General features: G+C 31.3%; 1 pseudogene; it reads left to right on the top strand.

Moving 5' to 3' along the window:
* LOC139492833 (uncharacterized) overlaps window positions 1–21,910 on the top strand; it is a 112,373-nt pseudogene that overhangs the window by 34,589 nt on the left and 55,874 nt on the right.

The following is a 21,910-nucleotide window of genomic DNA, read 5'->3' on the forward strand; positions in this document are numbered from 1 at the left end:
GAATCCTGTTTTTATGCAAGATGTATCAGGGTCTGGATGAGGGGTCCTTTATTTCTTTATTCTTTGATTTTTTACCATTTTTTCTCTATTCTTTATATCTTCTGCCCATTAATCTCTATTCTTTATATATTTGAACCCCATTATTATCCATTCTTGAATTTTTTTGCCTATTTTTTTCTGTTTTTTTTTATTCTGACCATTATTCTCTATTCTTTATAATATTTTTGCACCCCATTATTATCCATGCTTGATTATTTTTGCCTATTGTTTCTCTTTTCTTTATTTTTTTGCCCTTTGTTCTGTACTTTTTGCTAATTCTCTATTCTGTTAACCTCAACTAGACCCTTATGTAACACATGGTGTTTGGAGTTACACAGTCTCCTTAGACTAATCAGGCGCATTACATTTGCACACATTTGGGGATTAATTTTATTAAGATTGCTGAAAATATAGTATTACCTTAAATTTGTGTGTTTTCATTTTGCAGGTACCTGATAAAAAACATGTAAACCTAACAATAATTTAATATATAATTGCATATGGCTTAACAATTATTTGAAACACAATTTGTTTAACATATTTCATATTGAGGTAATACATCCAATTCATTTGTTAAATTTACATTCAAATGATTGTAAGAAATCCTGAACGAGCCGAAGGCACATTGAAAAGTGAACAGTATTTTCCCCCAGAGACTATTGAATAGTAATTGCTTTAAAAATAAACAAAAAAAAATTGTCATTTTGGACTGTTACTTCAAGACACATGGAAGCATTTTTGTGTTACATGACACTCATATTGAAATTTCAAACAACCCACATATTCTAAAATTGGGGCTTGACACACCAGCTGTTAAACGCTGTAGTTAAAAAGAGGCTTGCCATATTCAGCATGCGTACGGTCATCTTGGATCAGTGCGTTTTTACTCTTGATTTTTCATAGGTTTGAATTGACATTTTACAATTTACAGAACTAATTTTATACTAATAAATAAAATTTACTTGTATTTACCAATGAAATGAATATGCGCAAATATAACAAAGAGTTGGATGCAAATGTAAAGATTTTTACACACAAATGTGATGGTCATGCATGCAGATGTAATGAATCGCTCCAAGCAAGAAATAAATGGGGGAGCTCAATTTTCTGACCCTACACAGTTTTCCGTACATTTCCAGCTGCAGCCTTTAAATGTTCCCTTTTCTTTGTCCATTCTCACTCCCTTTTCATTTTTGGTGGGACATATAATATATTTTGCAAGTTTTCATGAACATTTTGGTTAAGAAATGTAATTATCAAGTTGTTATGAACATTTAGCATAAAATGCACTTGAAATACATTCATTAATTCAAGAACATAGTACATGAATATTCTAGAACATGCATGAAAATTCAAAATCTTGCCTTGGTTTATTTGTATCTTACTGACCTGCCTTATGTATGAATAACAAATCAATTGTTGCTCCTTCACCTCTATATCCAAGTACTGTGGATTCATCATTATTAGCTGGATATCAATTTCGTGGATTTAGTTAGACTTGAGAACCATAACTTTATATATTCACTGAATTACAAATTTTCCATAGGAAAATGTGAAAACTTTGGCAAAACCACGAAATCAAATATCAAAAATTATGGAAGTTGACCTCAGTCCATGAAAAATGGTACCCACAAAAGTAAGTTAATCCACAGTAATGTTACGGAGAGTGCTTCTAGTTTTGATTTTCATTTTGTTCACAGTGATTTAGGAAGGACAAGTTAGATGTGGTGAACATTCGGATTATGGCTCTTTGACTTTGTTATTCCAAAATCAGATTGGAGGGTTCGAGGTGAGAATTCATAATTTATGTTTATCTTTTAGTCTTTGAAATCCAAATATTTGGAGTTCAATACAGGTCAAAACCTAAACAGAATAGTCACTGTTGTAAAATTGATATTCCATTTATGATTCAGTTGGAAGCACTCACTCAGGATTTTCGTTATATATTTGCACTAGATTGTGTTTAATACCCAAAGAGTTCTATAAAATCAAATACAATAAGCATTAAAAATATTCATAAATCCAGTTTTTGACAAAACCATGTAATTCCTGAACAACAAATAATAAATAATCAATTAGTTATCATCCTTTACATAGTCACAAGGCAAAAGGTATTAGAAAATGTATTTGCAATATCTTTTACAATTTTGCTTCATATTGTGTATCATAGTTTATTCTTGATACTGTAAATTCAGAAATTATTGCGAGGTTTTTATTATTTCGAAAAATGCGACAAGAGTTGTAAACGCAATAATTTAAACTCGTATTCCGAAATATTTTATATGAATTAAACAGGATTTTTCTCAAGATCATCAAAATTAAAATCGCATTTAAATCTTAAATTACAAAATTGCAATAATAAGCTCACGCAATAATTTCTGAATTTACAGTATTAAGTATGCGAGAAATAAGACGTACAAAGGGATCCGGAATGACGAATGACTAATACAAAACTGTTTGTTTTCAGGTAATACATTGTATTGCAATTTAAGAATGATGATCAATCGTGCCAAAATATCTAATCTATACACGTTTTGAGCGAGCCACTCAAACCTACATTACTCGACTCTGAAGATGTTACATTTAGGCTGTTTCAATGCGATATTATTCATTGAAGTTTACCATTTACATGCATAGTTTTTATGAAACAAAAAAAAACCAACAAAAAACAGCAAGATTTAATGATTTTTTAGACTAAACAGACAACACCTCTTATTTTGCATTTTGCATATCACGTAGTGTAGGATAATGACAATCAAAACCAACATCACTGAATATTTTGAAGGACTTTATTCATTTAGGTTTGTTCCATTCAAAGTTGCGTAACTAGTTGCTTAAATAACTTCTTGTTTGAAGATATTTAACTACTGTTTTCACCGTCTAGTCTTTACGAATCTATTTCATGATTACTGTCTGACATTAAAAACAGCAAATATGTATATAGTAAGAAGTTCGTGTGCTGAACATTCATTAGTCAGTTGTAAATGAGGTCTGTATAGGGTTTTAGTTTACTCATTTATAAAAAAAAATCCTTATTAGTACTGTTTAAGTATTATTTACGTTCAATTCGATTTAAACTCGTCCATTTTAAGAGAAGAAGAGATCTGCAAGTGCTTTTTTATGTAGTTTTTGTCTCGCCTTCGACAAAAGTCGCAGTATGCGAGACATAGATATTACTATCCGGCGTAAACTATTTGTTTAAAGCTTTATATTTCAGAAGGTAGAAGACCTGGATGCTTCATATCTTGTATGCAGATACCTTATGTTACGAAGTTTCCGTCTGTCCTTGACCTAATTTTCATAGTTCAGCGACTGCTTAAAAAACAATTTCAGTTTTTTTTGTCATTTGAATTTCTCACTTATTATGAGTAATAGGATAACCATATTTGGTATATGGGTTCTTTGCAACGTCTACATGTCCGTCATTCCGAGTTCACCTGACATCGACCTCATTATATGGATCAGTGACCAAGGTTAAGTCACATTCTCAAACACTATGAACAGTTGGTCAACTATAATTATGTGGTGTATGGAATGACTGTAATGGGTACATGTCAGTCTGGCAGGTTTCATCTGACCTCGACCTCATTTTCATGGTTCATTGGTTAAATATTTGTGTTTTGGTCTGTTTTTCAAGTACTATAAGCAACTGGTCAACTATATTTGGTGTATGGAATAATTGTAAGGTTACATGTCTGTCTGGTATTTGTCATCTGACCATGAACTAATTTTCATGGTTTATTGATCAATGTTAATTTTTTGTGTTTAGGTCTGTTTTTCAAGTACTTTCAGGCTATAGGTCAACTATATTTTGTGTGTGTAATAGTTTTAAGGTGTATATGTCTGTCCTGCAGGAATCATCTGACCTTGACCTCATTTTCATGGTTCATTGTTCAATGTTTAGATTTTGTGGTTTGGTCTGTTTTTCAAGTACTATAAGCAATATATCAACTATATTTGATGTAAATATTGACTGTAACGGGTACATGTCGGTCTGGTAGCTTTCATCTGACCTTGACCTCATTTTCATGGTTCATTCGTCAATGTTTAGTTTTTATGGTTTGGTCTATTTTTCAAGTACTATAAGCAATAGGTCAACGGTATTTTGTGTATGGAATGGTCATAAGGTGTATATGTATGTCTGGTAGGTATCATCTGACCTTGACCTCATTTTCATGGTTCATTGGTCTGTTAAATTTTTATGTTTAGGTCTGTTTTAAGTACTATTAGCAATTAGTGAACTATATTTGGTTATGGAATGGATGTAATGTGTATATGTATATCTTGCAGGTATCATCTGACTTTGACCTCATTTTCATGGTTCATTAGTCAATGTTGGTCAACTATAATTTTTTGTGTTTAGGTCTGTTTTTCAAGTACTATTAGCAATAGGGCAACTATACTTGGTGTATGGAATGGTTTTAAGGTGCATATGTCTGTCTTGCAGGTATCATCTGACCATGACCTCATTTTCATAGTTCTTTGGTCAATGTTAAGTTTTTTTTGTCTGTTTTTCAGTTATCATAAGCAATAGGTCAATTATATTTTGTGTATAAAAATGTAAGGTGTATATAGATATAGGAAGATGTGGTATGAGTGCCAATGAGACAACTCTCCATCCAAGTAACAATTTATAAAAGTAAACCAGTGTAGATCAAGGTACGGTCTTCAACACGGAGCCTTGGCTCACACCGAACAACAAGCTATAAAGGGCCCCAAAAATTACTAGTGTAAAACCATTCAAACGGGAAAACCAAAGGTCTAATCTATATATAAAAGACAAAAAACGAGAACCACATCAACAAACGACAACTACCGAACATCAGATTCCTGACTTAGGACAGGTGCAAACAATTGCAGCGGGTTTAGACGTTTTAATGGTACCAAACCTTCACCCTTATCTGAAACAATAGTGTAACATCACAACATAGAAAAACACACTATAAAATAACAAGTGGAATAGCTTAACTCAATCAAAAGACATAGTGACCGAATGAACATACACTGAACGAATAAATTTGATCTATGATACAATGTAAATGCAAAGTTAATAAAAATAAAGGATGAATAATTATAGTAAAAGTATTATACCGCTGTGAAATGCTTAATAATTTCAGAAAAAACATCAGCTTTGAAACAAATTACGCCATTTGAAAAATCCAAAATTAAACACAGGTAAATGAAAATAATTTTGTAGATAAGTATACTTCTTCTGTCTGTATATGTTTATGTCTGTCTGACAGCATGTATCTGACCTGAGTTTCTGTGATGTTTTAGTTAAACTCTTATCTTTAAGACTTACAACTTAAAATCAATGGTCAGTAAAGCAGGCGAGACATGTCACCGTGTGCACTCTTGTGTTACGTTTTTGACGGTTTGTAAGTCAGTAAAGTTCAATGAAAGTTGATATTGACATTAAAAATCACCTCGCCCTTCGTGCTCAGGGATCGTTACATCCCTTTTTGTTCTTGGTCGGATGTCTTTTAACATCAATATTAACTTATCAAAGAACTTTTACTATAACTTATTGATGGAGAAAAGAGCATGGATTGGTTTCACTAGTAACCCGAATTTAACTTGAACGGACAAAAACGTGTTAACGCTATTTAAATGAGATTGATCGTTATTTGATAAAGATTGACAAAAATTAAAAATTATATTTAATTCATATCAATTCATATCAATTCATTTTAACGCCAGTCAAATAGATTTCTCTGCGGTGAATCAATTGAAATCAAGTTGCTGGTTAGTTGCGTTAAACTAATAGGCCACGCCCCCGTTGAACTATTTCAAACATGCATTAATTCGTTTTAAACATGGATGAGACCCGAGTTTTGTACAGATAAATCACCCAAGCAAAACGACCTCGATGTATCTTTCGTTTTTTGTTTCAAACTTTAAATGCGTATAGTCTTATTAAAGTCACATGCTTCACAATTTAAAACGTTGAAACGAATGAATAATACACGTATCATGTTCATATGTAAGGAATTAAAATAAAAACATTAAAATATATATGCACACGCGGTTTAAAAATGCAAAACTTGTGAATCTGTTGAAAAAAAAAAAAGTTAAATATATAACATGATGGTTTTCTATATTGTACTCGTATTCAAATGTAGACACGGAAAACTATGTACACAAAAATTATTTATTGTGTACATAATTTAAATCGATGTATTTCATATTTTCGGCATTGACTGTAAAAAGTGCTTAAGTCCTTTATGAGTAAAATACAGAATTAAAAATAACTCTACCTTTTTTTATATTTCTTTATTTTAGAGGTAAGCTTCTGGCCAAGTGTCACTGATTCTGTCGCAAATCATTTACTTCAATAACCAATCAATTGTATTCTGAAAGAAGTTGATTTGTTTTCTGTACGAATACATTAAAAATATTTCTCACTGACCGTTATGTTTGCAATCGATGTTCAAATACAAATCTACAGTATCTATATGAAAGAGACTTAATAATATATTTTTTTTTATTATTATTCTACACATGCATATTTGAAGGATCGAAATAATCAGTTCTACAAATGGGTGTTATTTTTTAAGACTTGAAACTTTACAATTATCAAGTGAATCCATGAAATTTTTATCGACGCACCAAACTTTCATCGTGCATAGCTCATTTTCCGATTTAACGATCTTCTTACTTGTTCATTACATTCTAAAAATTAAAATCCTTCACAAATTGCAAAAACTTGTATTCTCCGGCTAGTCTGCGCAAAAGATAAATCTTGCTTTGTTTGTGTATACACAATGTTTTGAAGGCCGATATCCAGTTTGGCTAAAAAAGAATTAATTTGCACCACAAGTTAATTACGCGAATTCTTTTTTTGCATAACTTTATCATAAAAACTGCAACATTCATTAGCGCCAATAAAACAATCATTTAATTGCGCAAATATTATAGACTTCTTTTCAAATGTTTCTTCTTAGTGCACTGAGGAGGTCCTTTTAGGTATTTTCATGTAGGTACAGAAATCGCAAACTGAAAGGGCCTCCTTAGTGCACTTAGACTGACAAAAAAAGTGCACTATGGACCTGATAGAAAGATAGAATTGACACAAAAAAACATAGCATACGGAAGGAGAAGTACATAATTTTGAATTTTAGTAATTATAAAGTTATTCAACAGTTGAAGTAGGTATTCTAATGTTACATGTACGTGTAAATAGGTTAATAGTTTCGAGATAAATATGACACAATTAATAAAATTGAGAATGGAAATGGGGAATGTGTCAAGTTTCATTTATTGGCGCAATTCATATGATAAAAAAAAGAGATGAGCGCGATTCAAAACTTTACAATATGACAAATAACACCTAACCGTTTTGACAAATCAGTAAATTCTTCGCCCGGGGATATACACCTGCCAGTAATCTACCTTCAGTAACTTTAAAATACCCAGCCGTGTCATTTCCGTATATTGTACATGTAGATAGCAAGTGTGATACATGTATATACACCAGAAATACCCATTCAAGTGATTTTTAATTTCAGAAGAACTCCATATCGGGTACATACACATAAAATTACAATAATATGAAAAAATGTATTAATAAGTTCAAATGTTGTTTTGGTAAATGCACCTAGGTATGTATTTGTAAACTTATGTTAATTCGTTATTTCATGTCTCTTTCTTTTTTTTTGCTTCAATTAATTTTTTGTATCTTATAGACTTATTCGTAAATCGAAAAAACTCACAAATCTGAATAGAATCATATGGCAATGAACATGTTGAATGATTTCTCTAACTCAAAACTAGTTATTATACATGTACATGTAGATGCCTCTGAAATTATATTTTTCTCGTTGGGTTGCTTGTTCATTAATTTACGTTTACGATATATTCTAATGTTCAGTATTTGTGAAAACCGCTCATTTATCAATTTTACAAGAAATATTATAATACTTGTAAGTCATGAACATTGAAGTTTAACTTTCTGTCATTTTTTCGTATACGCACAAACATACAATAAAATTATGCAATGCATTTTGAAAATATAGTTTTGAAAAACCGGATATTTTTGATTCATACTTTTTCTATCCCTTTTCTTAAAAATTAGGACACGTGTCACTGGTTAATATAGAATACAATTAACGGTACCAATTTTCTTGCACTAGATGCGCATTTCGAAAATACATGTCTCTTCAGTGATGCTCGAGGCCAAAATATATGAAATCAAAAGCAAATTTAATATAAAAGACGAAGAGCTATAATCCAAAAGGTCCAAAAGTATAGCCAAATTCGTGAAAGGAATACTAGTGAACCATGAATAATCCCAAACAACAAATTTGTGATTCAATTTGGTTTGTCACACTTGCTTATATTATCAATATTATGTATTGTTTTCGGCTGAGACGACTACATGTATAAAATTTATAGTAGCCTCAGTTTTCTGCAATATTGAAACAAATTGAATATCCTTTGAATTGCTTCTTAAGTTATTTTAATATATATACTGAGCCAAAAAAGTTTAGCAACAAAATTGTGAAATTTTGTTTTATTACAAAATCATAAAATTTAAACATATAATTTTAATAACACAAAAATGGAATTATGATATGTCAAAAGCAACATGAATGTTTATCACTCACATTAATTAGGATTTTCTTTGTATGGAGCGCGGGAGGGTCAAAATGCTTAAATGAGTATAGTGTTTCTCAAAATCAATTTCTCAGCCATGCCCTTAGTGCACCAATGAAGGATTGACAGGAACACCAGCAACTTCCCTTAGTCAATGCAGTACTTTTTTAGCCGAAAAAAACTTGTCACGTGTTGACGTAAAGCGAAGGAAGCGCTCCTCCCTTGACGATAGTTTTTTCTTGTCTACGAGATATCCACCTATCCTATGCAGTTGTAATTTGTCGATATCTGTTTGTTAGTCTCTGAACTGTTGCCTAGTGCACATTAAATCGAGCCATGATGTCAACAAACCTCATTCCGGCATCAACCGTTTCAAGACCTTTCTGACTGTCATTTTCGGGGTGGCCTGGTTGACGCCCCAAGCAAATTTTTCAACGGTGTTTGTGTTTTTCTTACCAATGGTGTGTTTCTGAACGTTAGTGAAAAAGAATTTTTTAATATCGTTTTAAAATTACAGGTACAGAAGGTAAAACATCATTGACACGTGCAAAGCTGAAATGGCGCGAAATCAATCAGCAGGAAAAAAGTACGACTGTTACAGGTAAAGGATTATATCAATGATGTTTAAATATTTTTTTCCAAAAACAAAAAAAAAAAAATTATAAAAAAAAAGTGTTGCTAAACCTTTTTGGCTCAGTATATATACGGAAAAACAAGGTGGATATTTAATCATCGGCTCTCGTGAAGTTTTCTTGTAGGTTAAAAGAAGGGGACAGTATACCTCTAAGTAATAAAACTTTAAGATTTGTATTCTTTAAATTGTATAACGTCTTAGTCTGGCTTTCTCTTCAATTTTTAGATTATATTCAGAATCACGTTTTTATGCCAGATCTTTTATCATTTGTTAAATCAAAGACATGTAGTAGATGTATTTTTTTTTTAGACCAAAAAAACTAGCATACGGTATTCCACATGTACGGTAAATTAAATTATTGACAAGCATACCACATCTTCTTATATTCATTCGTTATTATATGAAGATCTTCAACAAGCCTTAAAGGGATAATTCGCGATTTTTCACTTTAAATAAATGATTTTGAAAATGAACTTATTGATAACTATACACTTTTTAATTCTAAATAATTATGTTTATCCAGAGACATATACTTGTATTATATGTCTCTGGAACAAGCATGTGCATACAATAATGCATGTATGTATACGCATGAGGTTCTCGCTACATTAAAGACCCGTAATTTAGGCCTTCCTCTTTTGTCTGCTCTATAGTCGGGTTTTTGTCTCTTTTACACATTCCTCATTTTCATTCTCAATTTTTGTAATATACGACAGTATATTGTTCCTGTATCAAATACCATGTACATGTACATATATGAGGCTATGAAAGTAAGTTTACAGAAATAAAGATGATAGTGGAATAAGCACTTTAAATTACAGAATAAAGAGATGAAAATATAAAGAATAGATTAAATGATTCATGATTGCTTAACGCCCAGTTACAAATATTACACTCTACCCCTCCATCTTTTTGTCCATCCTATTTAAAATGATTCTTATAGGAGGGTCTGAGTTGGGGGGGGGGGGGGGGGGGGGGGAGGCTGTTTTTCTGTAAACATTTAATTTTCACCCCTTTTTTTCTAATCTTCAAAAAATAAGTCTATTCTTTAAAAGTAATTTTTCCCCAGTTTTCTTTAATCTTTAAAAAAAAAAAGTAAAAATCATTCTTTTAAATGAATGAGAACGGTGATTTCCAAACAACAGCAAGGCTTTCATTTGTTACTCAACAATGACGTGTTGGTGTGTATTATTCTGCATGATTTAAGTGCTAGTTCTATGAAGTAACAAGTCCAAGTTTTCATCAGTTCTTTCCAGAAGATGCCAATGAGACAACTCTTCGAAGAGACCAAATAACACAGAAATTAACAACTATAGGTCACTGTACGGCATGCAACAATGAGCTAAAGCCAACCTCATAGTCAGATATAAACAGGGGCGGATTCAGGCTTTTTGAAAGAGGGGCTGTAGTTTTGTAACGAGGGGAGCGAGGCGAAATTTTTTTTTTGCCCCTTTTTAGGACTTAAAACATAAAATAAGTGAAATATGCACTTTTTAAACGGTTCCTGGCGTGGGGCATGCATATTTTGTAGTTGCTGGTAAGGTGTAAGGGTTGGACATTTTAGATGCTGCATCTCCCTATTAATTCACAAAGTCTAGTCTGATTAATCATTTTAATAAAAAGTCCAAGCAAAAGGGGAGGTGTACGCCCTCTACGCCCCCTCTGGATCCGCCACTGAATTTAAAGCCCGAGTAGAAGTATCGGAAACCAATTCATATTGACTGAATCCTATAGTCTGTTACCACGAAACCAAAAAAGGTTTACCAAGTTTGTTTTCAATTTTATCATATTTTTACAATGATAACTTTGATAATTTTCTTTAAATTTTAAGAAGAGAAAATTCTGTTACCAGATAATGTTTAGCATTTTCTTTTATTAATCATTCAATAAAATTCAGGTATCTTTTAGTGTTTTCTTTTATTGATCATTCAATGTTCATTATATTTTTAGACCACACATTTCTCTAATCTTTATTTTTTATGCCCATTATTCTCTAATCTTCATTTTCAAGGGCATTATTCTCTAATCATTGAACCCCATCCAAACCCTCTTTTTTTTTTATTATGTTGTACATGTACTGTTATACCACTGATCGAGACTAGGGTGAGGATAGGGAGCCCGCTAACAATTTTAACCTCGCCACATTATTTATGTATGCGCCTGTCCCAAGTCAGGAGCCTGCAATTCAGTAGTTGTCGTTTGTTTATGTTTTACATATTTATTTTTCATTCATTTTTTTTTTGTTATATAAATAAGGCGGTTCGTTTTCTTGTTTGAATTGTTTTACATTGTCATATCAGGGCCTTTTATAGCTGACCATGCGGTATGGGCATTACTCATTGTTGAAGGCCGTACGGTGATCTATATTTGTTAATGTCTCTGTCATTTTGGTCTCTTGTGGACTGTTGTCTAATTGGAAATCATACCACATCTTCTTTTTTATATTCCTGTCCTTTTAAAATGACCATTATAGACATATAATAATACATTAGGCTTAACATTTCAATTTATAAATATCAAATAGCGAAAAATTTATATATTTATTCAATAACGACAATGTTGCTGCAATAGATGCCAAAAACATCAACAATATTTTATTGAAAAGAAACGGCATTTTATTTCACTTGTTCTTTAATAAAAAGATGTTTCATTTCATTTGTTATATACGGACACTGTAAATTTTGAATGTAAATGAGTAAAAATTTGTTTATATTTATATATTGTGTCTTATACGCGTCTCATTTATCTTTTTAAAGATTGATGCACACAATGCAAATGTTTAAATGTTTTGTTTAGTTCTGTGATTCTCATTTTATGTTTGTATGTGGTGAGACTTTAAAAAATAATAATAATGATAAAATATTGAATCTAAAAATATTCAGAAACTATTAACTTTTCTTAAATTTATACTTGAGTCAGAAAATTAAAACCAGCAGTGTCAAACATGTTTAACACTCAGCGGGCATTCGATATCATTGACATACTATATAGCACTAATCGCAATATGTATACATGTACATATATTTTGGGCATCTTATCAGTAATCTCTCTATTGAAGATGTTGAAATATATGTATTATAATTATTCGCTTATTAGGCAAATTCATATTCTACAAAGATATTTTCAATCATTTTAGTTTTGATAAATACCATTACAAATAACTTATTTTGTCTAGTTTCCTGTGTGAGGATATTTGATTGATAAAATTCAATAAACAATTTAAGGTTGTCGGGTAAATGTGGATTACGGATTAAGATGTTAGATGTCAAACTTGAATTAACAAACTAAGGTGAATTTAACCCGAATATGTAGTTTCTCTTCAACAGTGTTTTAATTCCAATTTCCTTATTTTCATTTAAACTAAATTAATTAGAATGAAAGAAAGATTCGAAACTAAAGATAGTCACAATTAAAAATATGTATTTTGAAAAAAAGACAAAAACCGCCAGATCATATCTGATTTAAATCCAGGGTCCGTATATGCATCTTCTGACTTCAGACTCAGACTTCTCTTGAACTGAATCTTAATGTGCGTATTGTTATGCGTTTACATTTCTACATTGGCTAGAGGTATAGGGGGAGGTTGAGATCATAAACATGTTTGCGCCTGTTCCAAGTCAGGAGTCTCTGGCCTTTGTTAGTCTTGTATTATTTTAATTTTGGTTTCTTGTGTACAATTTGGAAATTAGTATGGCGTTCATTATCACTGGACTATATATATATATATATATATATATATATATATATATATAGTATATATTTGTTAAGGGGCCAACTGAAGGACGCCTCCGGGTGCGGGAATTTCTCGCTACATTGAAGACCTGTTGGTGACCTTCTGCTCAGTGTTGGTTTTTTTCTTTGGTCGTGTTGTTGTCTCTTTGACACATTCCTCATTTTCCATTCTCAATTTTACAATGGTACGTAAATTAAGATTTTATTCGAAAAGACGGATTTTTCTACATGTTCTACATGTACCAAAAAAAATGTACAACTATTGAATATTGTAAATGTTTAATGATGATACATGTCCAGATCTAGATCGAACTGCTTTGCTTCGTCGAAAGTACGAATATAGAAAAATCACAGATTTATATTACAACTAGAAAGTCCTCGAACAGTTGAAGAAATCATCAGAATTTGTTTATTGTAAGTTATTTTGTACATGTAAAACTATAATGCGAACCCGAAGTTGTGAAATCGCAACTAAGCGTACTTTGGAAAAGCGACGGTTCTATGAAAACCTATTGTCAAGTTCAAGTTCTGTTTCGACATTATTGTAATATATGTCACTGAACGTTAAAATTCAATCCTTTATTTCGTCTTCGTCTTCGTCAAATAGTGCTGTTGGTTTCTTTTTATTATTATTACATACTAGTATACATGAATACACCACAAGTTATTCCTATGTAATCTCATTTAGATATTTAGTAGTTTAAACATATTTTATTGTTCTAAACAAATGGATTAGAAATTTAGTGCATGCAAAGTAAATTTTAAAGATGACAATGATTGCAGTATCTGTGTGAATCTACTTCTCAATCACGCTTCATAAAGATATTACAGAATATTCAAGATTTACAACTTTTCGTGAATATGATTGCCAATGGAATAAACCATGCAGCAGATTTCAAAATAACCATATTAATTTGTGTCTGAATTATAACAACTGAAACTGTAATTCTGCTGTAGTGCACCTTTAGAACTTGTATTTCAGATAATTTGACCACGTGACAAGAAATTATACAATAAACATTGGTCACGCACGATAGGTTCTGATGTAAGACACGTACCGTTACAATACCCAGTTTACACGCATCAGCGCACACAGGTTTCTCGAATGGGGCAGTTGATTGGAGGAAAGTTAACAAAAACCACGCCTACCTTTACCTATTATCCAATCAAACGCCTTTGACATAAACATAAATAATACATGAGTAATATTACAGAGATTTTGAAAAAAGTTGAGACTCTAAATTCTAACTTGAAATTATAAATTTATGCTCGTAATGCATTTTCGCAATTTACAATAAATGTTATACATACTTTCACCTATCTAGTGAGGAAAAAATAGAAATTAAAAAAAAATGCAATTTACAACTATTTCGAATTATAGTGCACAGCAAGGACGTATATTTTTTTTCCGTCCTTGTGCACAGTTTGTGATAAATGGGTGTCAAAATGTATTAAACAGAAACCCAAAGACCAGTTTCAAGAAGAATTCTTTGCTTTAATGCAGAATCGCATAAAACATAATGCTGTCATATTTTCAAAAAGAATTATCAATTAGAAAACTCCTTTTTACATTTCTAAATTCATATATTACGCAGATATAGATGTGGTAGTTGCCGATTGAGTCCAGAAGGTTTCAGGATTTACACAGAGAAGACAGAATATGTCGTCTCTGTGACACAAACAACATTGATGATGAGTACCATTACATTATGAATTGTAGAACATATAAACTATAGAAAAAGAAGGAAATGTTTAAGGAACTACTGTTAGCCAAACCCTTATATCTTTAAAGCTGATCAACAGTTAAACTCATCAAATATTGTAATATTAGAAAAACTATGTAAAAGTTATAAATGTGAAAGTCAGTCCTCCAAGCTAATTTAATTGTATCGTTTACACATGCATGTACTAATTTTACCTTATAGTTATGTGTATGTATGTTCTTGACAACTAATAATTGAAGTTTTATGAGAAATAAAGTATTCGTATTCCTTTAAACATGTAAACCATAAATTGCAGTACACGAAGACAGCCTACGGGTAAAGTACAAGTGAATATATCACAAAAAGATTATATTTAATCCTCATCCGTACGCGTCCTTGTAAATGCCGAAAACTCTGGATTTTCTTTGAAAATTACCTGAGAGGTTATAAAAGATCTAGAAAAGACCAAAAATGAATTGAAATAAAAGATTTTTGTGTAGACGAGTTACAACATTGCATAAGCATGATTAGGAAATTTGAACAAAAAAAGTTCGTGCTCATCTTTGTAGTGGCGAAAAACACGCATATCGAGTTACGGAGACGAAAAAGAATAATTACATTCATAATAATTATGATGTAAATTCACGAAATTAAAAGGTTATAATTAGAAAACAATCAAAAACACGATTCGTCATTCCCCATGTATAATTATAGATTAAAACAAAATTATAATTTTAATTCTGAAATTCAAAAGGCATGTTTCTGATACGTGACAGTTCAGCGAACACTATTACATGAATGCACGATGATATTGACCGAAAACAAAGGTGAAAGATTCAAATTGTAAAATCATTCGCTGAACGGTAGAATTTCTATCAATCATTCAACGATATAAAAAGACTTTTGAGTGTAAAAGTATGATAGAAATACTTTTAATTTATTGAAATGTCTGTTATATTGTTCCAGTCATTGGTTACTAGTGCATGATTGTCAGTCCATTTCGATATTTCATAGCACTTTTACAAATTCTGAAAAAAAAAGAAAAGAAAAAACTAATATTCCCATGGGAAAAATATATCTTCCCATGAGAAGAAAATTGTCCCGCAAAGTGTTCAACTCCCACAAAAGGGAATCTAACCAACTAAGAAATGCATAATCATCTGTAGATTGATTTTTATATATGAAACGATGTGTATTGATTTTACTTGGTTCAATGTTCAGTGGCAAGTATTTTATATATGCGCAGGTCATAAGACAGATAATCAAATTATCAGATTGCGGGATGACGGACAGGAAGACTCCAAACGTAACAGTGTGAACTAGCTGTCAGAAACTTAAGTACTCTCAGATTCTTTCATCGTTGAAGACCCTCTAGCGACTATAAAGATGAACAGGAATACAAACGCTGACCATTGATAATTTGTATTTTTGTTAAGCTCTGTGTTCGATTAGGTCCCGTGTATGTTTACCCCATATTCCTTTATTTTCTATAAAGGCGTCTGTCTTGACAGTAAGTTGACACGACTCAATCATGTTAATACTAGTTAAACCCTTAAATGTAAGACACCAGATGGAAATACTCAAAAAGGACAGCCAGTTTGGTTCTCTTTAATGTTAGAGTTCAAATCTTCATGAAGAAACGACTATATGTTTTCTGTATTCAGCATAGAATAATATCTTCTAAACTATATTTTTTCGCACAATGTCTGGATATTGGTGGACATGCATTATTGCGAAACCAGACATTTACAAATGAAAATTAACACTTAGAATATAGACATTTAGTAGGGAAGTAAATGAACAAAAGACAAGTAATTCAGAAACATAAAATTGAGAATGGAAATAGGGAATGCATGGATCACGCAAAATTAAGCAGGGGCGACATCGGAGTAATGGGAGTTTGCTTCTTGCAAGACATTCGCCGTGAAAACAATTTGATATGAAGACAAGCCTTTGTACTGTGACTTTGTTTTAAAATTTCAAACATGAGGCTGTTACGGCCCTGGTCAATGTTTTTAAGCAATACATAGTTTCCTTTCATTTTGTTGTTGGCTTTCTGAAATAAATGCTTACATATTATAGACTATCATGATCCTTTTTTTTCAATTTCAGTTAAACACTATGTCTGATTTGCTTTTTCAGAAACTTTAGCATGTTTAAATGTCTTTTTCTTTTTCTTCATCTTTTTGAAACCCTAGTTTTGTATTACCACTGACCAGTTCAGTAAAAAAAACAGCTGCTTCATGTTTGTATAAATGTGTTTGTAACCTTTCTAACATGCTATTATTTTCCGTTATTTTTTATTCCGTGTCTATAGATATATAGTCTTGATCGGAGAGTCAAGATTTATTTTGTCTGTTGGTTGCTTGGCTAGCGTAAGCTAATCGATTTACCTCACATTTTGAAGTTGGATGGAGATTGTTTTTAAATAAATGCCGTACCTTTGTACTTTGGTTTCCTGTCGGTTTTTTCTCAATTTTAAATTGGGAAGTTTTATCATTTGTTTTGCATGATTATTAATTTTGACTTGCAAATGAACAATTAATAAATCTAGTCCCATGTGTGCTAGCGAAATGTCTTTAGTGTAATCTCGGACTGTAATTTTTATTTCAACTTTTACGTTTGCTTCAGCACAACCTAAAACTCGAAAACTTTCATTTTCTTGTAAGAATGAGATTCGTTACTTCAAACAAAAATCGCTTTTATCTTTTTTTTTTTTTTTTTTTTTTTTGCAGTAAAAGACCGGTTTCTTAAAAAAACTTTCATACAATCGACTAAACGAAGTATAAGCTTCGGGAAGGTCAAGGATTATAACATATTTTTCGTAATTTTGCAAAAATCGAAAATTTACGGTAATTAATGGTCGAATTGAAGCTTAATACCTACAAAAAAATCTCAATGAGCGAAAAGACTTTCATTTTAGTCATCTCTGGTGTATTTATGATGGCTTGGTTTGAAGCGAGAACAGACGAACTATGCTTACTAGTGTTGCATAAAAAAAACATGAGGATATGGTTTGTCCTTTATGAATCTATATTGCAAATTTGACTCATATAAGGATAATGTTTGTCTCATAGAAAAATCGGTAGTTTTAACCGATAATTTATTTTTCGATTTTTATCGGATATAGTAGTTATTTGGAAAAATACAAACCGTATAATTAATTATTAAAGTTTCGTATGCATCATAAATCAACCGGCTCAATATCAATAATATCAATAGTAATGATTTTCAGCGGAGAAAAAGATAGATATTTTGGTCGTGGTTGAAAGAATCGTAAAAGTGTTATTTTTCTAAATTCTGTTTGTTTAATCGGACAAAGTAGAGTCTTAATTTGATTTTTTTTTGCCGAACTGGACTCTATATTGTGTATTGAATTGAAAGTTTGCAAACGTTCCGACCAATGAAATTCATTTTAATATGTAACGCGAACTTCAACGAGAGCACCTAGATGAAATATTTTATCTATACTACAATCAGTTTTAACTTAGAAATTTCCGCTCAAATATATAGGAAATAAAATTATATGAAAACAACAATGCAGAATGTTTCTTTTCCATTTTTTTTAACAATGTTTATGTTCATTTCAATTTGGTAAGTAGACTTATATTTAATGCCCAAAACGTAAATATATGTTTTCTTTTAAAACATTAAAAAACGTGAGAGTATGCCGATAAAAAGCCAGTCTAGGTCGTTAAACTTAAATCAACTTACCCATCGTTATCGCAGACTAAAATTTATCTCATATATATATTTTCATTTATTACAAGTACGTCAGGGTGCATGACAGCACAATAATCTGTTTACAGAATCGTAAGAACAATATTTTTGTTTGATATTTGCTTCTCTTCCACAATTAACGCCCGATTTGGCCAGTGACCGGTATTACAATTTAACACAGTTTTAAAAGTTCAGTGGGCTGCTACTTCATTTATAATTTTGGGTATGACTTTCTGTTTATCATATTCAACATACGTCAACATTGTCTTCATCAATTTTATTATTCAATTCATCAAAACCTTGTTTTTCATTACAAGCTTTTCCGTATATCAATATACGGCAAGAGAATGAATATTTGTTGCCTACCGGAAATATAAGATACATCGATTTAAATTATGTACACAATAAATAATTGCTGTGTAGTTTCCATGTCTACATTTGATTTACGAGTACAATATATATAGTAAACATAAAAAGAGAAAAGAGAAACGGTAAATATACAGGAATACATAAAGTTTCGTAAATAGTTGCAAAGGACCACATGTTACTTACATGCCATGAGGTTTCACAGCATTCAGTAATTTTTGAAACGCACATATATATGTGCGATAAAGATCTAGTGCATTTGAGCAAATTAAATTTATGTTATCCATCTAACTATTTTATTTTCAACAGATTCCCTAGTTTGACATTTTTAAACCACGCGTGCATATATATTTTAATGTTTTTATTTAAATGCCTTATATATGAAAATGTCACGTGTATTATACGTTCGTTTAATTAAATTGTGGAGCATGTGACTTAATAAGACTACGCATTTAAAGTTTGAAACAAAAAACGATAGATACATCGAGGTCGTTTTGCTTGGGTGATTTACCTGTAAAAAGCTCGGGTCTCATCCATGTTTAAAACGAATTAATGGATGTTTGAAATAGTTTAACGGGGGCGTGGCCTATTAGTTTAACGCAACTAACCAGCAACTTGATTTCAATTGATTCACCGCAGAGAAATCTATTTGACTGGCGTTAAAATGAATTGATATGAATTGATATGAATTAAATATAATTTTTAATTTTTGTCAATCTTTATCAATAAACGATCAATCTCATTTAAATAGCGTTAACACGTTTTTGTCCGTTCAAGTTAAATTCGGGTTACTAGTGTTTGTCCCATTAAATCGTGCTTTTTAAACCAGGCGTTTGTCGGTAGTTATGTTTTGAAGGTTTTCTAATATTTTTCTTTTAACAAAGATGTCCAATTATTTGATAATGTCAAAAAGACATCATTGAAACAATACTTTAAATACTATTCACATATCCTTTTGTCCCAACAACAGTAGTGTACCGATTTTCAAATCTTGTCAATCGGTTACGGAAGAGACAAATCAAGGCAACAAACAGAAACTGAGGGAATCGTAGTAACTCCAAAAGGATCGAGACCGGGTTAGTCGACAGGATACACGTCTCCTATGCATGTATCAACAACAATACGAATTAACACATAATTAAAATGTCACAATCAGTAAAATTACAGATCCGACTTTAAAATATTTAATTACAGATAAGCGCGTGTGTTGGTGCATTGCGTTTGTCTCTCCTGCGGCAATCTCAGACGAGCCTATCAAAATGATTGCAATGAAATACTGTAAACAAACTGATTTTTGCAGATACTTTATTTCGCGTTTATCCCTTTTTAGACCAATTCGCGGTGATTAAATTTCGCGATTTTAAAAACATTTTGATGTATTTTAATCAGGGAAGATCCAAATTTTTCATATTCGGGACGATTAATATTCGCGTTGTTTTTCTACTCGCGAATGGCGTGAACAATAAATCTCTCGCGAACATAGTTTGTTTACAATACTTTGATTTCCCTGTCAAATGTAATCCGTTTTTTTTTCACATTTAAAAACAAAACGAATTCTCTGAGTTCACTCCTCTGGCGACCTTCTACGCTCGTGAGTGTATATATGTGTGCCAATATAATCACATAGTCATTAATTATTTTTTTAAACAAGAAATTCAAATAATCAAAAATACACTCCTAGATTATCAAATAACCAAATAATCATGAAATATATTTTTCTGGTAATAAAATAATCACTATAAAAACGGGCAAGTAATCATATGATCAACAACCCCACGAGGAGGTTTTGTTTTGGTATATATTCATTGAAGTTCAAATGCAGAATATTACACTTCTTCTAACGCACAACTAATGGTGTTGTTCTATCTAAGGCAATCTTTGTCTTCCAGATCTTTATGGTAGCAAGACTGTAAATAAAAAAATCATTTAACGGCATACCTCAACAAAACTATATTAAGTATAATAAAATTGAAATAGAGTTTAAACTTTAATTTATACGTAAGGTATGAAATAAAAGAAGAGCAAATAGAGGAATAAATTTTTTTATACTAAATATCAGTGTTTATCGATGGTTTCTACATATATCTTTCATATCCATTTTCCAATAATTGTTCTGTTATATAAAAGGCCAATAATGTTTTTAATTTATTTGTTCAATTAAACCAAGCTGTGGATATTTATTAGTAATGCATCATTTTACCTACGTCTGCATTATTTTTGTTTTCATAATTTGTTTATTGAGATTTGCAGTAAACAATCATGCATAACGGATTATGAAATGTAATGCTCTAATGGATGAAATATGTATCATTTTTGGTAATTTTGAAAAATTAGATCATAAAAAGTTTTGTTTTCAAATTTTAGAATTGATTTTTACACCTCTGTGCTTATTGTTGCAGCAGATGACATCGATAATTTCCAAAACACTCTTACATTGTCAAAGTTGGTGAACAGATTTATGAAATATTATACCATGGAGACAAACCGAACCTTTGGATTGCTGAAATGGGTTAAAAAGAAATCATTTTATAACACTTTAAGCAATACAACATAATTTACTATATTGTAATATCTTTACAACTCCTTTAGCTTATGTATAATAAAAGAAATGACATCAACACACAGTGGGCTTTGTTGAAATGTCTTAAGTTTTACATCAAACTGTTTCATTGGAAAAATGATGTGGAAGTATATTGAAATGGCAAGGATAAAGTATGGTTTGTGGTTTGGATTGCCTGATTTTTCTTTTTATTCCTCGTAAAAATGAGAGGGGGAATTGTGATATAGATGATGATCAAGTATATTTGTAGATTCAAATGAATGCTGAAATAAAGTTGTATCTTAATAATGTTGATACAATCCGATTGCCGGTAAACAAAATTTATTAGGTTGTTTTTTTTACGTTGCGAACTACGCTCTAAGCTAAATCGACAACAAGTTGATGTGTTTTCTATGACAAGAAACTTACTCTTTTTGCAGATAAATTGACGTAGGAAACTACAATCGCTATCATTCCATTGTTGTGATTGTAGATAGTTGAATATAAGGCAATGTTCAATACTCCTCGAATTGCTTGGTTGTTTGGCAGCCCAGTCAAAAAATGTGATCTCGGTCTCTTCAC

This window comes from Mytilus edulis, chromosome 10, assembly GCF_963676685.1.
Source record: "Mytilus edulis chromosome 10, xbMytEdul2.2, whole genome shotgun sequence".
NCBI classification, from domain to species: Eukaryota; Metazoa; Mollusca; class Bivalvia; order Mytilida; family Mytilidae; genus Mytilus; species Mytilus edulis.